Genomic DNA, 17,161 nt, shown 5'->3' on the forward strand with positions numbered 1-17,161 from the left:
GCCTCCAACCTGATGGCATGAACATTGACTTCTCTAACTTCCGTTAATGCCCCTCCTCCCCTTCTTACCCCATCCCTGACATATTTAGTTGTTTGCCTGTTCTCCATCTCCCTCGGGTGCTTCCCTCCGCCACCTTTCTTTCTCCTGAGGCCTGCCATCCCATGGTCCTTTCCCTTCTCCAGCTCTGTATCACTTTCACCAATCACCTTTCCAGCTCTCAGCTTCACCCCACCCCCTCCGGTCTTCTCCTATCATTTCGCATTCCCCCCTCCCCCCACTACTTTCAAATCTCTTACTATCTTTCCTTTCAGTTAGTCCTGACGAAGGGTCTCAGCCCGAAACGTCGACAGTGCTTCTCCTTATAGATGCTGCCTGGCCTGCTGTGTTCCACCAGCATTTTGTGTGTGTTGTTTGAATTTCCAGCATCTGCAGATTTCCTCATGTTTGCATGTGTAAAACATGTCAAATTACCGATATTCTTGATTCGCCAACAAGCATAAACAATTTCACATGGATATCGTCAATTAATACTCACCTTTCCTCACCATGCCCAGTATCTCTGGGAGAAACTTAATCCCAAAGCCCCACTAGCTTCCTCTGCAGAAAACAAAATGATCTCCTCACTATCCCGCGCGTGCGTAATGACATCACTGTCTCCACTTAAAGGCACAGACTACTATTCTAGCATTACCCAGATGGATGCCTAAGTACACTTTTAACGATAACGAATAAGATTCAACAGTCACTTGGTTACATATATTTAAGGCAGAGAACAATAGATTCTTGATTGGTCAGGTGATGAAGGTATATGGAGAGAAGACAGGAGACTGGAGCTGAGAGGAAAATAGAATCAGCCATGATGAAATGGCAGAGCAGACTCAATAAGCCAGATCATCTAATTCTGCTCCTATATATTAAGGTCTTATGGTTTTATTGACTCTCTTGTTGTAATCTGCTGTTTTGAGTATCTAAGGACATTATTCCTCTGTGATATCCATATCACCTGAAAAATCCTTTGCACTAAAGATTCTGCAGGTGCTGGAAATCCAGAGCAAAGCACACAAAATGCTAGAGGAACTCAGCAAGTCAGGCCACATCTAGGGAAGGGAATTAACCGTCGAGTTTCATGCCAAAACCCTTCATCAGGATTGGAAAGGAAGGCGGAAGACACCACAGTATGAAGGTGTGGAGGGGAGAAGGAGTACATGCTGGCATATGATAGGTGAGACCAGGTGAGAGGGAAGGTGGGTAGGTGGGGGAGGGAGGATGAAGAGAGGAGCTCGGAAGTGAAGGGTGGAAAAGCTAAAGGGCTGAACAAGGAATCTGAGAGGAGAGGAGAGTGGACAATGGGATAAGGGAAGGCAAAGTTTCACCAAAGGGAGGTGATGGGCAGGTGAGTGGAAGAGATGGGTTACGAGGGGCACCAGAATGAGGAAATACAAAAGAGAAAAGGGAGAATGCAGAGAAATCAATCTTCATGCTATCCCCCACCTTCTTATTGTGGCTTCTTCCCCTTCCTTTCCAGTCCTGATGAACAGTCTCGGCCTGAAACATTGACTGTTTATCCTCCTCCATAGATGCTACCTGACTTGTTGAGATCCTCCAGCATTTTGTGTGTATCACTTCCTTTGTTTTAGCAGAGTCCCGGCCATAAACTGGGGCCACACAAATACTCTGCTGGGTCTCTTGATCTCTTGCCAAATAACTGCTTGTTGAAAGGTGAATCTGCTGGGCATACAGTTCTCTCAATGGGAGTGCTTGTCAGTAATTGGTGCTGTGGAGTTGCTTGACCTGAATGATTTACAGCCCATTAAGAAACGTGGAGCTTGAAGAGTTTCTTATGGAGCTTGGAGTTCTGGTCTCAGGCAGCTCTCCGTGTCAAATGATGAGCAGTTCTGCATTGACAATCTTGGCTCCAGGTTGGAATCTTCCCTCCATTGACATCTCTTAGCAACCTGAAAGTCAGCTGTGGGGAAAGATTTTTGCATCAGCAATCAGGTTGAGCGGTGTTAATCGTGCTGGGCTTGGCGCTACCACTGTCAGTGAGCTTTTGTGACCTACTGTTCAATGTAATTTGTCTGCTGTGAGTTAAAGAATAATTGCTGCATAGAAAGAGACTGAAGAGAAAATGCCAGAGGTATACAGTATATCTATAGAAAGAGAAGGGGGAGAGAGAGAGAGATAGAGGGGAGAGGGAGAGTGACAGAGCAAGGAAGAGATGGGGGGAGTGAGAAAGAGAAAGTGAGGGAAAGAGAGAGAGAGAGAGTTGGAGGAGGAGTGAGATAGAGAGGGTGAAAGAGAAAAGAGGGGGAGAAAGAAAGAGAAGAGTAAGGGAAAGAGGGAGAGAGAAAGAAAGAGTTGGAAAGGAGAGAAAGAGAGAGAGAGATGGAGAGAGAGTGAGAAAGAGAGGGAGAGAGGTCAAGGAGAGAGGAAGAGGGAGAGAAAGGGAGAGAGAAGTATCAGAGAGAGAGGGGTAAAGTAAAGGAGAGAGAGGGAGAGAGAAAGAGAGAGGGAGACAATCAAGGAGGAGGAAGAGACAAAGGGAGAGAGAGGGCATTAAAGGGATAAAGCAAGCAAGTAAGTGAGAGAGTGAGGAAGAGAAGAGAAAATGAAAATCTGAGAGGGAGAAAAGGAGAATACAGGAGATGGAGAATGAGTATAAGAGAAAGAAAGAGACTGAGAGAAAGAGAGAATGAAAATGAACAAGCAAGAGAAATTAAAAGTGAAAAAAGTTAAGAGCAAGAGAAGGAAAGGGAAACTGAGTGAGGGAGGAGTGAGAGAAAAAGTGAGAGTGCGTTGCAATTGAGGAGGAGACAGTGAGTGGGTGTGAGAGACAGCAACATAGAGAGAAAGCGAGAGAGAGTATGAGAGGAAGAATGCAGTTGATAGAGATTGAGAAAGAGATTGTGCGTGAGTGAAAGAGAAAAAAATTATCGGATTAATAACCTTTCATCTGAGCTGGATAAGTGTGAAAATAAATCAGGTTGAAGTTGTAGAGAAAGAGAGGGATGGGGGAATAATGGGAATGCCTGAATCTTTAACATTGCGGAGATCAAGGTTATCCAGGTGGCACAATTACTTTTAGTGGCATCTATGAGTAAAAGATCATCTGTCATGAGGAGGTTTTACCAGAGGGAAATGAATGAGGGAAACAAAGGGAGAAAAGTTGTAGAAACTGAGAAACAAGACACAGCCGTTTCTGGAAAACTGGAATTAAAAAGGAGTCTGCCGAAAGTACCCAGGAGTTCAGATATTGGTACTGGTTTACTTTGTCACATGCACCATGACAGAGAAAGAAAGCTTGTCTTGTATTCTGTTTATACATTACACAGTGAATGAGCTAAAACAATAACAATGCAGAATAAAGTGTAAACATTACAGAAAGTGGACATTTCAGGTAAGCAATGAAATGCAAAATCATAATGAGGTCGATTGAATCTGAGGAGAGAGAAAGTAGACATCCTTAGCTCAGAACTTTTCAATCCTGGCACAAACAGAATTGGCTGGTTATCTGAAAAAGTTGAATCCATTATTGAGTCCCCAGTGCTTCAAGGTTCTGTGATGAAAGATGGCTCTGTTTACATTAATGCCGGGCTGGATGGTGTGAGATGGTGTTAAACGGAGTTCAAGGTATATGGGGGTACACACAGTTCCTTGCCAGTACATCAGCCCTTCCTGGGGATATAAATTGTTTGGTTCCAATAAATTTAACCTCTACAGATCAACATCATCACACATTAATCTTTAAATAATCCATTGATTTTTCTTATAAAGCAAGATTAATACTGATGAATAAAATACTTTACATTCTAAGTTCTTAAATCAATATCAAGGCCAGTTTTGAAGTAATTACTTATTATAAAATATAATTCTTGGTATGTGTGCATTGTTGGCAATTTATACACTCACTGGCCACTTTATTGGGTACAGGTAGGACCTAATAAAGTGCCCATTGAGTGTGTGTTCGTTGCATTCTGCTGCTGTAGCCCATCCACTTCAAGGTTCAACATGTACATGCAGAAGTGCGCCTCTGTACACCACTGTTGTAATTTCTGGTTATTTAAGTTACTGTTGCCTTCATGTCAGCTTAAATCAGACTAGCCATTCTCTCATTAATAAGGGATTTTCACCAAGAGAGCCTACTGCACACTGGGTGTCCTTTGATTTTTGTATCATTCTCTGTAAACTCTGGAATCAACCATATGTGAAAACTGCAGGGCATCAACAGTTTCTGAGATACTCAAACCATCCTGTCTGGCAGCAACAAACATTTCAGGGTCAAAGACGCTCAGGTCATATTTCTTCCTCATTCTGATGCTTGGACTGAACAACAACTGAATCTCCAGACCATGTCAGTGTGTTTTTACGCATTGAGTTACTACCACATGATTGGCTGATTAGATATTTGCTTCAACGGGAAGGTGTACAGGTGTACCTAATAAAGTGGCCACTGAGTACTTCCAAGTCAGGATAGTGAATGACCTGGAGGAAGGCAGATGTGCATAGCCTTAGTCTCCACCGCGGTGCCAGCAATGAATCTCAGAATTTGAACCAGTGTGATTAGATAGATAGATAGATAGATAGATAGATAGATACTTTATTCATCCCCATGGGGAAATTCAACTTTTTTTCCAATGTCCCATACACTTGTTGTAGCAAAACTAATTACATACAATACTTAACTCAGTAAAAAATATGATATGCATCTAAATCACTATCTCAAAAAGCATTAATAATAGCTTTTAAAAAGTTCTTAAGTCCTGGCGGTAGAATTGTAAAGCCTAATGGCATTGGGGAGTATTGACCTCTTCATCCTGTCTGAGGAGCATTGTATCGATAGTAACCTGTCGCTGAAACTGCTTCTCTGTCTCTGGATGGTGCTATGTAGAGGATGTTCAGAGTTATCCATAATTGACCGTAGCCTACTCAGCGCCCTTCGCTCAGCTACCAATGTTAAACTCTCCAGTACTTTGCCCACGACAGAGCCCGCCTTCCTTACCAGCTTATTAAGACGTGAGGCCTCCCTCTTCTTAATGCTTCCTCCCCAACACGCCACCACAAAGAAGAGGGCGCTCTCCACAACTGACCTATAGAACATCTTCAGCATCTCACTACAGACATTGAATGACGCCAACCTTCTTAGGAAGTACAGTCGACTCTGTGCCTTCCTGCACAAGGCATCTGTGTTGGCAGTCCAGTCTAGCTTCTCGTCTAACTGTACTCCCAGATACTTGTAGGTCTTAACCTGCTCCACACATTCTCCATTAATGATCACTGGCTCCATATGAGGCCTAGATCTCCTAAAGGCCACCACCATCTCCTTGGTCTTGGTGATATTGAGACGCAGGTAGTTTGAGTTGCACCATATCACAAAGTCCTGTATCAGTTTCCTATACTCCTCCTCCTGTCCATTCCTGACACACCCCACTATGGCCGTGTCATCAGCGAACTTCTGCACATGGCAGGACTCCGAGTTATATTGGAAGTCTGATGTGTACAGGGTAAACAGGACCGGAGAGAGTACGGTTCCCTGCGGCGCTCCTGTGCTGCTGACCACCGTGTCAGACCTACAGTCTCCCAACCGCACATACTGAGGTCTATCTGTCAAGTAGTCCACTATCCAATCCACCATGTGAGAGTCTACTCCCATCTCCGTTAGTTTGTGCCTTAAGATCTTGGGCTGGATGGTGTTAAAGGCACTAGAGAAGTCAAGGAATGTAATCCTCACAGCACAACTGACCCCCTCTAGGTGAGAGAGTGATTTGTGCAGCAAATACGTGATAGCATCCTCCACTCCCACCTCTCTATGTTCCCTGTAGATGCCATGTATCTATTTATTGTCTGTCTGTATTTTATTTGTGTTGTAAGTCTTCATTCTGGGTTAAGACCTCCAAGCTGAGGACATGAAAAGCAATTTCGGCATTTTGCTTTTTCTCCTTCTGGTAATTTTCACCTCCCTCTCCTCTTCCTCTATTCCTCACACTGACATTTTATCTCTTCTCACAATCCTATCACTTCCCCCTGGGTCTCCTCCAACTCCCCTTTCTCCTATGCTCCACTCTCCTCTCCTATCAGATTCTTTCTTTTCCAGCTTTTTCCTTTCCCACCCACCTGGCTTCATCTCTCACCTTCTAGCTATCCTCCTTCCCCTCTCTCCACCTATTTATTCTGACATCTCCCCTCTTCAGGCTCAGCCCTAAATGTCAACTGTTTATTCATTTCCATAGACGCTGACTGACCTGATGAGTTCTTCCAGCATTTTGTGTGTGTTGCTATGGTAATTTGTCATGTGGGTATCTCACATGGATTTGGGTGGCAGTAGAAATAAATGAATATAGTCACTCGTTCTCTGGCGCGCGGCATAGAGAGGGGGTAACACACACAAAATGCTGGAGGAACTCAGCAGGCCAGGCAGTATCTAAGAAAAGACTACAGTCAACGTTTCAGGTTAAAACCCTTCAGCAGGACGTTTGTCCCGAAATGTTGATTGGACTCTTTCCTAAATGCTGCCTGGCCTGCTGAGTTCCTCCAGCATTTTGTGTGTGTTGCTCGAATTTCCAGCATCTGCAGATTTTCTCTTGCTTGTGGAAGAGAGGAGTAAGTAAGGAGCACATATTTTTGTTGACCACTTATCTTTGTTTGAATTTAATCCAATTAGGCTTGTCTCGCTCATTTTTGTTTTACATGAATTACGGAAGAGTCAAATGATTTTATTGTTGGTTTCTAGTAAAGGTTTTAAAACATACTTTTTTCAACTTGGAACTCAGTTAGCACACACAAAATGCCTTAGGAGCTCAGCAGGCCAGGCAGCATCTACGGAAAAGAGTGAACAGTTGACGTTTCAGTCCAAGATCCTTCACCAGCACTGAGAAGGAATGGGGAAGGTGCCAGAATAACAAGGTGGGGGAAGGAGAAAGAGGCTGGCTAGAAGATGATAGGTGTTACAAGGTGGCTGGGAAAGATCATGGGCCGGAGAAGAAGGAATCTGATAGGAGAGAAGAGTAGACCATAGGAGAAAGGGAAGGAGGAGGAGACCGAGGAGGAAGTCCTGATGAAGGATCTCGGCCCGAAACATTGACTGTTTACTCTTTTCCATAGATGCTGCCTGGCCTGCTGAGTTTTTTCAGCATTTTGTGTGTGTTGCTTGGATTTCATTTAGTTGGAAATGCGTCATACAGCGTGATGCTCCCTCACATAGTCTTTCAGTGAATTTTACTTTGCTTTCATGTAGTCACTGAATTCCCATTGATTCTGACACTTCACAAGGTGAGTTGAATTTAGTGCTGATCAGTGTCAGGTTTGTGTTGTGTGAGTTGATAGTTTCTAGAAACTAGATGATAACACCATAAGTCATAGGAGCAGAATTAGACCTTTCAGCTTATCAAGTCTGCTTTGCCATTCCATCATGGCTGATTTATTATCCCTCTCATCTTCCATCTCCTGCCTTCTCCCCGTAACCATCAATGCCCTGACAAATCAAGAACCTATCAACATCCACTTTAAATACACCCAGTGACTTGGCCTTCACAGCCATCTGTGGCAATGAATTCCACAGATTAGTCACCTCTGGCTAAAGAAATTTCTCCTCATCTCTTTCTATAGGGACATTGTTCTTTTCTGAGGTTGTGCCCTCTGGTCCCAGACTCTCCTACTATTGGATACATTCTCTCCACATCCACTCCATATAGGCCTTTCTGAAGGTCAGAAAGCTCAAAATCTACTCACATAAGGCTGTGCTTTAAAGTGAATCATATTTTAAAGGATCATGGACCAACTTTATTCACTATGTACATTTACAGGTATTATGAATTTGCTGAGATGTGTTGACACAACATGGACCAAAAAATGACAGTATTCAACAAATGTAAGTAATAAATAATTATATTGAAATAACTCTAGGTGTTTCTGGGGGTTAGAGGAATCTGGGAAGTCTTCAAACTCAAGGTTTCTAAGGCAAATTGTTGTGATTCTGATTGAGAAGGGAAACTGGGCAGACATCAGCTGAGATTCTGTGTTATTCCAGTTATTAGCTGTTGTGGGCATGGAGTCCAATGTTACCTAGAGCAGATAACAAATGCTAAGTTCTGGAGGACTGTAAGTTCAAGTTCAATTTTAACTGTCATTCAATCCTATACATGAATGCAACCAAACAAAACAGTGTTCCTGCAGGGAAAAGGTGCAAAGCAAGGTACCAAAAGTCACAGAGAGTACAATGCACATATAATTATGATAGCAGTAAAACATACAAAATACACAAAATAATAATAACAATGATGATGATTAGTAGTTGTAGCAGCAGTATTATTCAGCAGTGTTGGACTGCTGAATAAGCAGAGAGGCACCGGGAAACCCATAAAAGGTACTGACAGCATTCAAAGTAGCCCATCAACACCACAGGCTCCAACTGCTGCAAGTGTTTCTCAGGGGAGCAGTCCACTTACAACTGAGATCACTCAAGCTGTTAAGAGTGAAGAGACACGCATGAAATAGTCATTAGAAGCAAACATAATGTGTATATGTTATAGAGTAACAGAACTTGAGACTGACATGCAGTATAGAGGGACAAACTTCTCCAACAGTTTATAACACAATATCTCCCCCACACAAGTAAATGCACAATGAATATCAGATCAACATAGAGTGATAGTTAAAAAATAGCATAATCAGAAAGCCACTAAAATATTCTGAAAGTTCCTCGCAATTGACAAATGATTGTGCTTGGCTATGCCAGTACCTTAGGTTTTACCAGCTTGAGCTGAAAAAACAAAAAAATCTAATAATAATAGCTCAGAATTGGGGACCTGTTGCTAGAAACAGAAAGTTTCCTTGTGACCAAGTGGTTAACACAAAAAAATGATCAAAAATACATAATAGAAGACCAACAAATTCAAGACGATAAATGCAGAAAATGCCAAGAGAAATCTAAAACAATCCAACATATTACAGGATCCTACAGCAGTTTAACTCAATGTGATTACTTACACAGGCACAATCAAGTGTCAAACATCATTCACTGAATTCCTGTTTAAAATACAAACTCATAAAAGAAACCATACCTTAATATAAGAACAAGCTTCATCCAGTTTTAGAGTCAGAGTCCCACAGATTATATTATGACTGATCCATTATTACAAATAGGAAAATCCTTAATAATGGTTCAGTTGTAATAATACAGGATAAACAAGCAAGAACTACTTAACTACTCCAAGTACACAGGACTGGTGAGCAACTGTCAGCAGGCTGGATAGAGAGCGAGGTGTCTCCCAGTGGAGGTTGGATGTAGGGGATTCGCAGCCCGTTCCTTAGCCAGAGCCTTCAGCAATTTGGGCATCGAGGGAGAGAGGAAGAGGAGAGCCAACTGCAGTACCACTGATGCGGCAGAGAGGGCCTCAAGATGGCTGTGGCTCAAAAGAAGGGAGCCATGGAGTCATGTGTAGTTAGCCATCTGGACACAAGCTGGGGTCTGATCAGCCCTGGCTGGGTCACCTGGACGAGGTTGTATGATGTTGAAAGACCCGAAATACCTGATGATTCCAGGAACATCACTGAAGATGTGTCCAGAGGCATCAGTAGATGTATCTACACAGCAATTAATAGATATAACCATTCCAAGCATCCATAATATACAGAATCAGTAAGTGAAAAACACCAGAAATATGCTGAATTAAAAGAGGAAATGTTAAAGTCTGTGGTATGTGAGTAGGCTATACATTGTCACGTTAGCAATATCTACAGCTTGTATCACCCCAAAGCCACTACACAATAGCATTAAACAATAAGGCCCACACAGTAATATCTATGTAAATCCCCAGTAAGCCACAATACTAAGCACACTAGAACAGTCTGAAAGTTTCCAGCAATTGAGAAATGAGTGTGCTTTGCAATGCCTGTACCTCAGATTTTACCAACTGAGAAAAATAAACATAAAATATTGCAAAAAATATATAGCTCAAGTCTCTGTGAGTCAGTGACATGTCCTGTAGATTGATGGTTAATGGGATACTGTTAGAACTAGCATGCAGCAGTCCTCATCATACTAACACTGCCACAGATGATCACAATCCAGCACATGCAGCAGTGCAAGACATGCATTTAAGGTGAAGAAGGGAGTTTAAAGGAGATATACATCTTTTCCTTGCAATTAGTTTTATGCTTTGGAGTTACAATCATAACATATAAGGTAATATTTTTACACAGACAGTAAAGACATGGTTCTGCACGGAAGGTTAGTTAGGAAGTTTCAATCGTTAGGTATTAATATTGAAGTAGTAAAATGGATTCAACAGTGGCTGGATGGGAGATGCTAGAGAGTAGTGGTGGATAATTGTTTTGTCAGGTTGAAGGCCGGTGACTAGTGGTGTGCCTCAGGGATCTGTATTGGTTCCAATGTTGTTTGTCATATACATTAATGATCTGGATGATGGGGTGGTAAATTGGATTAGTAAATATGCAGATGATACTAAGATAGGTGGCGTTGTGGATAATGAAGTAGGTTTTCAAAGCTTGCAGAGAGATTTAGGCCAGTTAGAAGAGTGGGCTGAGTGATGGCAGATGGAGTTTAATGCTGATAAGTGTGAGATGCTACATTTTGGTAGGAATAATCCAAATGGGACATACATGGTAAATGGTAGGGCATTGAAGAATGCAGTAGAACAGAGTGATCTAGGAATAATGGTGCATAGTTCCCTGAAGGTGGAATCTCATGTGGATAGGGTGGTGAAGAAAGCTTTTGGTATGTTGGCCTTTATAAATCAGAGCGTTGAGTATAGGAGTTGGGATGTAATGTTAAAATTGTACAAGGCATTGGTAAGGCCGAATTTGGAGTATTGTGTACAGTTCTGGTCACCGAATTATAGGAAAGATATTAACAAAATAAGGAGAGTACAGAGAAGATTTACTAGAATGTTAACTGGGTTTCAGCACCTAAGTTACAGGGAAAGGTTGAACAAGTTAGGTCTTTATTCTTTGGAGTGTAGAAGGTTGAGGGGGGACTTGATAGAGTTATTTAAAATAATGAGAGGGATAGATCGAGTTGACATGGATAGGCCTTTTCCATTGAGAGTAGGGGAGATTCAAACAAGAGGACATGAGTTGAGAGTTAGTGGGCAAAAGTTTAAGGGTAACATGAGGGGGGATTTCTTTACTCAGAGAGTGGTAGCTGTGTGGAATGAGCTTCCAGTAGAAGTGGTAGAGGCAGGTTCGGTATTGTCATTTAAAGGAAAATTGGATAGCTATATGGATAGGAAAGGAATGGAGGGTTATGGGCTGAGTGTGGGCCAGTGGGACTAGGTGAGTGTAAGAATCGGCACGGACTAGAAGGGCCAAGATGGCCTGTTTCCGTGCTGTAATTGTTATATGGTTATATGAATGTTGGATGCCTGGAAAGGGCTGCTAAGTGGGTGATGGAGGCAAATACTGGTATTGTACTGATTTATTATTGTCACATGTACCAAAATACAGTGAAGAACCTGTCTTGCATACTGTTCATACAGATCAACTCATTACACAGTGTATTGAGCTAAAATAAGGAAAATAATAACAATGCACAATAAAGTGTAAAAGTTACTTAAAAAAAGTGCAATGTGAAGACCATAAGACATAGGAGGAGAATTAGGCTATTCAGCCCATCGAATCTGCTCCACCTTGAGTTATAATGCAGTTTAAGATTATTACAAGGTAGATTGTAAGGCCAAGATTCCATCTCATTGTACAAGAGATCAATTCAAGAGTCTGATGACAGTGGGGTAGAAGCTGTCCCTGAGCCTGGTAGTACATGCTGTTTGTGTTTCTCAATGCCTCAGTAAAGCAGTTCACACAGTCAAAGACCCCACCTGCCCCAGACATTCTATCTTTTTGCCTCTCCCAGTGGCCTCTCCCCTGATTGTATGGGTTTCCTCGGGGTACTCTGGCATCCTCCCACAGTCCAAAAATATAACCGTTGGCAGTTTAGTTGGTCATTGTAAATTGTCCTGTGATTAGGATTAAGTTGAAGGATTGCTGGGAGGCACGGCTTGAAGAGTCGAAAGAACCTATTCTACACTGTATCTCAATAAATAAGAGAAAAACTGGCTGTTGCCAATATAGCAGGCTCCCCCTCTCCACACAGCTGATGAATTCAAAGGAATGGGAGAGTCTGATACAGATTGGTACTGGTGACATTGCAGGAGTTTCCAGTCAGTGTTGAACTCACTGTTTGATTCCCTTAGCAACTCCAGCTCTGGATTTTTCCTCAGGGTTTGCTCCCAAAGTCATATAGAACACAGAGTCAAAATCATAGCCTCACTCAGTGACCACTCAAACAGAAGTGGTGTGCAGATCACACTACAACACACACAAAATGCTGGTGGAACACAGCAGGCCAGGCAGCATCTATAAGGAGAAACACTGTTGACGTTTTGGGCCGAGACCCTTCATCAGGATTAACTGAAAGGAAAGATAGTAAGAGATTTGAAAGTAGTGGGGGGAGGGGGAAATACAAAATGATAGGAGAAGACCGGAGGGGGTGGGATGAAGCTGAGAGCTGGAAAGGTGATTGACGAAAGTGATACAGAGCTGGAGAAGGGAAAGGATCATGGGATGGGAGGCCGCAGGAGAAAGAAAGGTGGGGCACCATTCAGAGCCCCAGACAGTCCTTCCAGGTGAGGCGACACTTCACCTGTGAGTCGGCTTGTGTGGTATACTGCGTCCGGTGCTCCCGGTGTGGCCTTTTATATATTGGTGAGACCCGACGCAGACTGGGAGACCGTTTTGCTGAACACCTACGTACGGTCCGCCAGAGAAAGCAGGATCTCCCAGTGGCCACACATTTTAATTCCACATCCCAATCCCATTCTGATATGTCTATCCATGGCCTCCTCTATTGCCAAAATGAATCCAAACTCAGGTTGGAGGAACAACGCCTTATATAGATGTTCTATAGGTCAGTTGTGGAGAGCGCCCTCTTCTTTGTGGTGGCGTGTTGGGGAGGAAGCATTAAGAAGAGGGATGCCTCACGTCTTAATAAGCTGGTAAGGAAGGCGGGCTCTGTCGTGGGCAAAGTACTGGAGAGTTTAACATCGGTAGCTGAGCGAACGGCGCTGAGTAGGCTACGGTCAATTATGGATAACTCTGAACATCCTCTACATAGCACCATCCAGAGACAGAGAAGCAGTTTCAGCGACAGGTTACTATCGATGCAATGCTCCTCAGACAGGATGAAGAGGTCAATACTCCCCAATGCCATTAGGCTTTACAATTCTACCACCAGGACTTAAGAACTTTTTAAAAGCTATTATTAATGCTTTTGAGATAGTGATTTAGATGCATATCATATTTTTTTACTGAGTTAAGTATTGTATGTAATTAGTTTTGCTACAACAAGTGTATGGGACATTGGAAAAAAGTTGGAATTTCCCCATGGGGATGAATAAAGTATCTATCTATCTATCTATCTATCTATCTATCTATCTATACCGGCTGGGTTGCCTCCAACCTGATGGCATGAACATTGACTTCTCTAACTTCTGTTAATGCCCCTCCTCCCCTTCTTACCCCATCCCCGACATATTTAGTTGTTTGCCTGTTCTCCATCTCCCTCTGGTGCTTTCCCCACTCCCCTTTTCTTTCTCCCGAGGCCTCCCGTCCCATGATCCTTTCCCTTCTCCAGCTCGGTATCACTTTCGCCAATCACCTTTCCAGCTCTTAGCTTCATCCCACCCCCTCCGGTCTTCTCCTATCATTTCGCATTTCCCCCTCCCCTCACTACTTTCAAATCTCTTACTATCTTTCCTTTCAATTAGTCCTGATGAAGGGTCTCGGCCCGAAACGTTGACAGTGCTTCTCCTTATAGATGCTGCCTGGCCTGCTGCGTTCCACCAGCATTTTGTGTGTTTTGTTGTTTGAATTTCCAGCATCTGCAGATTTCCTCGTATTTGCAGTTCACGCTGATGGATTGTGTTAGAACCTGAAATTTCTTTGCTCCATTAAACAAAGATTGTCTCTCCTGGAGCAGTGTCCTGCAATGATTGCTTGACAGACCCTTCTAATGGTGGGTTAGTTGACACAATGGATATTCTGAGTATTAATCTAGAATAAATACAGAATACAAACAATATATACACATTTACACACCCCCATTACTAAAGAAATGGAATATTCTACCATGTATAACCATAAAACCAACACTTTAGGATCCATTATTAGAATATGCCGGGGAAGACATTGAAATGACATTGAAAACACACACACACACCAAAAACAGCAGAATGGCAAGGCAATGTTTGTGTGTGGGTGTGTATAAGGTGTGTGTTTACCGAGCACTCTCCTTCTCACAAACCCTTCTAGTGGTGGGTCATTCAGCACAAAGGTCTTCCAAGCATTGATCTTATTTACACATTGCATAGTAACTAAGTAGTTAGCAGTTAGCAAAATTGCTCTGCATCATCAGTGATCACCGATCGGGGTTTGATTCCCGACACATTCTGTAAGGAATTTTATGTTAGATTAGGGTGAGGACTAGTAAGTTGAAGTTATTCTAAGTTGGTGCTGGAAGCATGGTGACACTTGCTGGAAGTCCCCAACACAATCCTCGCTGATTTGATTCGATGCAATTGATGCATTTCACCATATGTGTTGATGGATGTATATGTGACAAATAAATCTAATCTTGATCTTGATTCTGAGTGAATGCAGGAGCAGACTCCTTCTTCCCTGCCCAACCCCTCTCCTCCACTGCAGCCAAAGTGAAATTTGTATCTTTAAGCACTGATGCTGCTCTTGAGATGCCGCCGAACAAAGAGTGGGAAGATGTGAAAACATGAAAGATATACTTTTGGGAATGATGCGTATCAAGTTTTAGTGCCAGTTTCTGGATGCACACCAAACTTACAGCAGTGTACACGAGAATTGGCAATTCCACAATATTTTTCTAAGTGTGTGTCAAAGCAGCAAAAAATAAATGAAATCCAATTCTAAGGTAAACTTGACTCCATCTGACAAGCCTCTGGTCTGTGTGACAGTAAAGAGCTGGATGTCGCCTTAAAATGTTACCCCATCACAGAGTAATAGAAATAAAATACTGCAGACACTGGGAATCCGAATCTCAAATAGAAAGTGCTTGAAATGCTTAGCCAGTTAGGCAAGGAGTAGCGATATAGAATAGGAGGCAAGTGCAGAATTGCAGAGGCCCTAGCAGAAATATTTAAATCATCTTTAGTGACAGGTGAGGTGGATGCTGTCTACATGGACTTCAGCAATGCATTCGAGAAGATCCCACAAGGGAGGTCATTCAACATTCAAGATGAGGTAGCAAATTGGATTAGATATTGGCTTTGGGGGAGATGCCAGAGAGTGTAGTAGATGGTTGCCTCTCTGTCTGGATGCCTGTGACTAGTGGAGTGGAGCAGGAATCAGTGTGGTGTCCTTTGTTGTTTGTCATTAATGATCTGGATGATAATGTGATTAATGGCATCAGCAGATTTGCAGATGACATCAGGATTGGGGGTAGATTGGAGGGCATGGCTTGTGACCAGTTTGGAACAGCTGGAAAAATGAGCTGAAAAATGGCAAATGGAATTGAACGTAGACAAGTATGAGGTGTTGAACTTCGGCCAGACCAATCAGGGTTGGTCTTACACAATGAGTGTTAGGGAATTGAGGAGTGCAGTAGGACAAAGGGATTTTGGAATACAGGTCCATAATTAATAGAAAGTGGTGTCACAGCTAGGTAGGGTCATGAAGAAAGCTTTTGGTACCTTGGCCTTCATAACTCAAAAGTATTGAGTACCGGAGATGGGATGCTCTGTAGAAGTTGTAGAAGACATTGTGAGGCCTCATTTGGAGCATTATGTGCGGGTTTGGTCACATACCAAAGGGAAAGATGTTAAATAAGTTGTAAGAATACAGAGAAAATTTACAAGGATGTTGCTGGGACTTGAGGACCTGAGTTATAAGGAAAGATTGAATAGTTTAGGACTTTATTCCTTGGAGCATAGAAGATTGAGGGGAGATTTGATAGAGGAATACAAAATTATGAAGGTATGGATGGGGTTAATGCAACCAGACGTTTTCCTTTGAGGTTGGGAGGGACTACAACCAGAGGTTATGCGTTAGTGTGAAAGGTGAAAAGTTTAAGGGAAACTTTAAGGGAAACATGAGCGGAAACTTCTTCACACAGGTTGTGAGAGTGTGGAATGAGCTCCTGATGCAAGTGGTGCATGGGAGCTCAATTTCAACTTTTGGATAGGCACATGGATGGTAGGGGTATGGATGGCTATGGTCCATATGCAGGTTAATGCGAGTTGGCAGTTTAAATGGTTTGACACGGGTTAGATAGGCTGAGTGCCTGTTTCTGTGTTCTATTTCTCTATGACTATGACTCTATAAATGATATGGAATATTTGCTTGTGCCTTCTTATTTATACAACAAAACCTTGCACTGATAGGGTTTGCTTAATAAGGTACTGCATAATTTTGGGTGACATGGCAATGTAGCAGTTAGCATAATCCTCTGCAATGCCAACTGTAAGACTGGAGTTCAATTCATACCAATGCCTTTCAGGGGTTTGTACATCCTCCCTGTGGCTGCATGGGTTTCCCCTGCATGCTCGGTTTCCTCCCATATTCCAAAGACTTACGCATTAGAGCAAAAGCGCATGCTGTGTTGGTGCCAGAAGCACAGTGACCCTTGTGGGCTAACCCCAGCATATTTCTGACTGTGTTGGTCATTGATGCAAGCAACAGATTTCTCTGCATGATTTGATGATTTGGTAAAGCTATTTTTTAAAAACATTTAGAGTGATCTTTGATCTCTATTTTCACACAATAAACTAGAGACCACAAACATTGATTCCTCCAATTTCTGGTAATTTCAAACCCTTTTCCATTCTCTCATTTTCTATGCTCCATTCTGGCTCCTCTGTTACCCCTTCTCTTCTCCTCCCCTTTTTATAGCTTCCACTAGTGACCCTCCTCTTTCCTTTTCTCCCATGGTCTACTCTCCTCTCCAATCAGATTCCTTCTTCTTCAGTCTTTTTTTCCTTTTCCACCTAATGCTTCCCAGTTCCTCACTTCATCTCCCCTCCATACCCACCTCCCTTCCCCCTCACCAAGCTTCGCCTATCACCTCTAGCTTGTACTCTTCCCCTCCCCCACCTCCGTTTTTTGGTTTCATCTCCCTTTCTTT

The sequence above is a fragment of the Hemitrygon akajei genome, chromosome 15, assembly GCF_048418815.1.
Source record: "Hemitrygon akajei chromosome 15, sHemAka1.3, whole genome shotgun sequence".
Lineage (NCBI taxonomy): Eukaryota > Metazoa > Chordata > Chondrichthyes > Myliobatiformes > Dasyatidae > Hemitrygon > Hemitrygon akajei.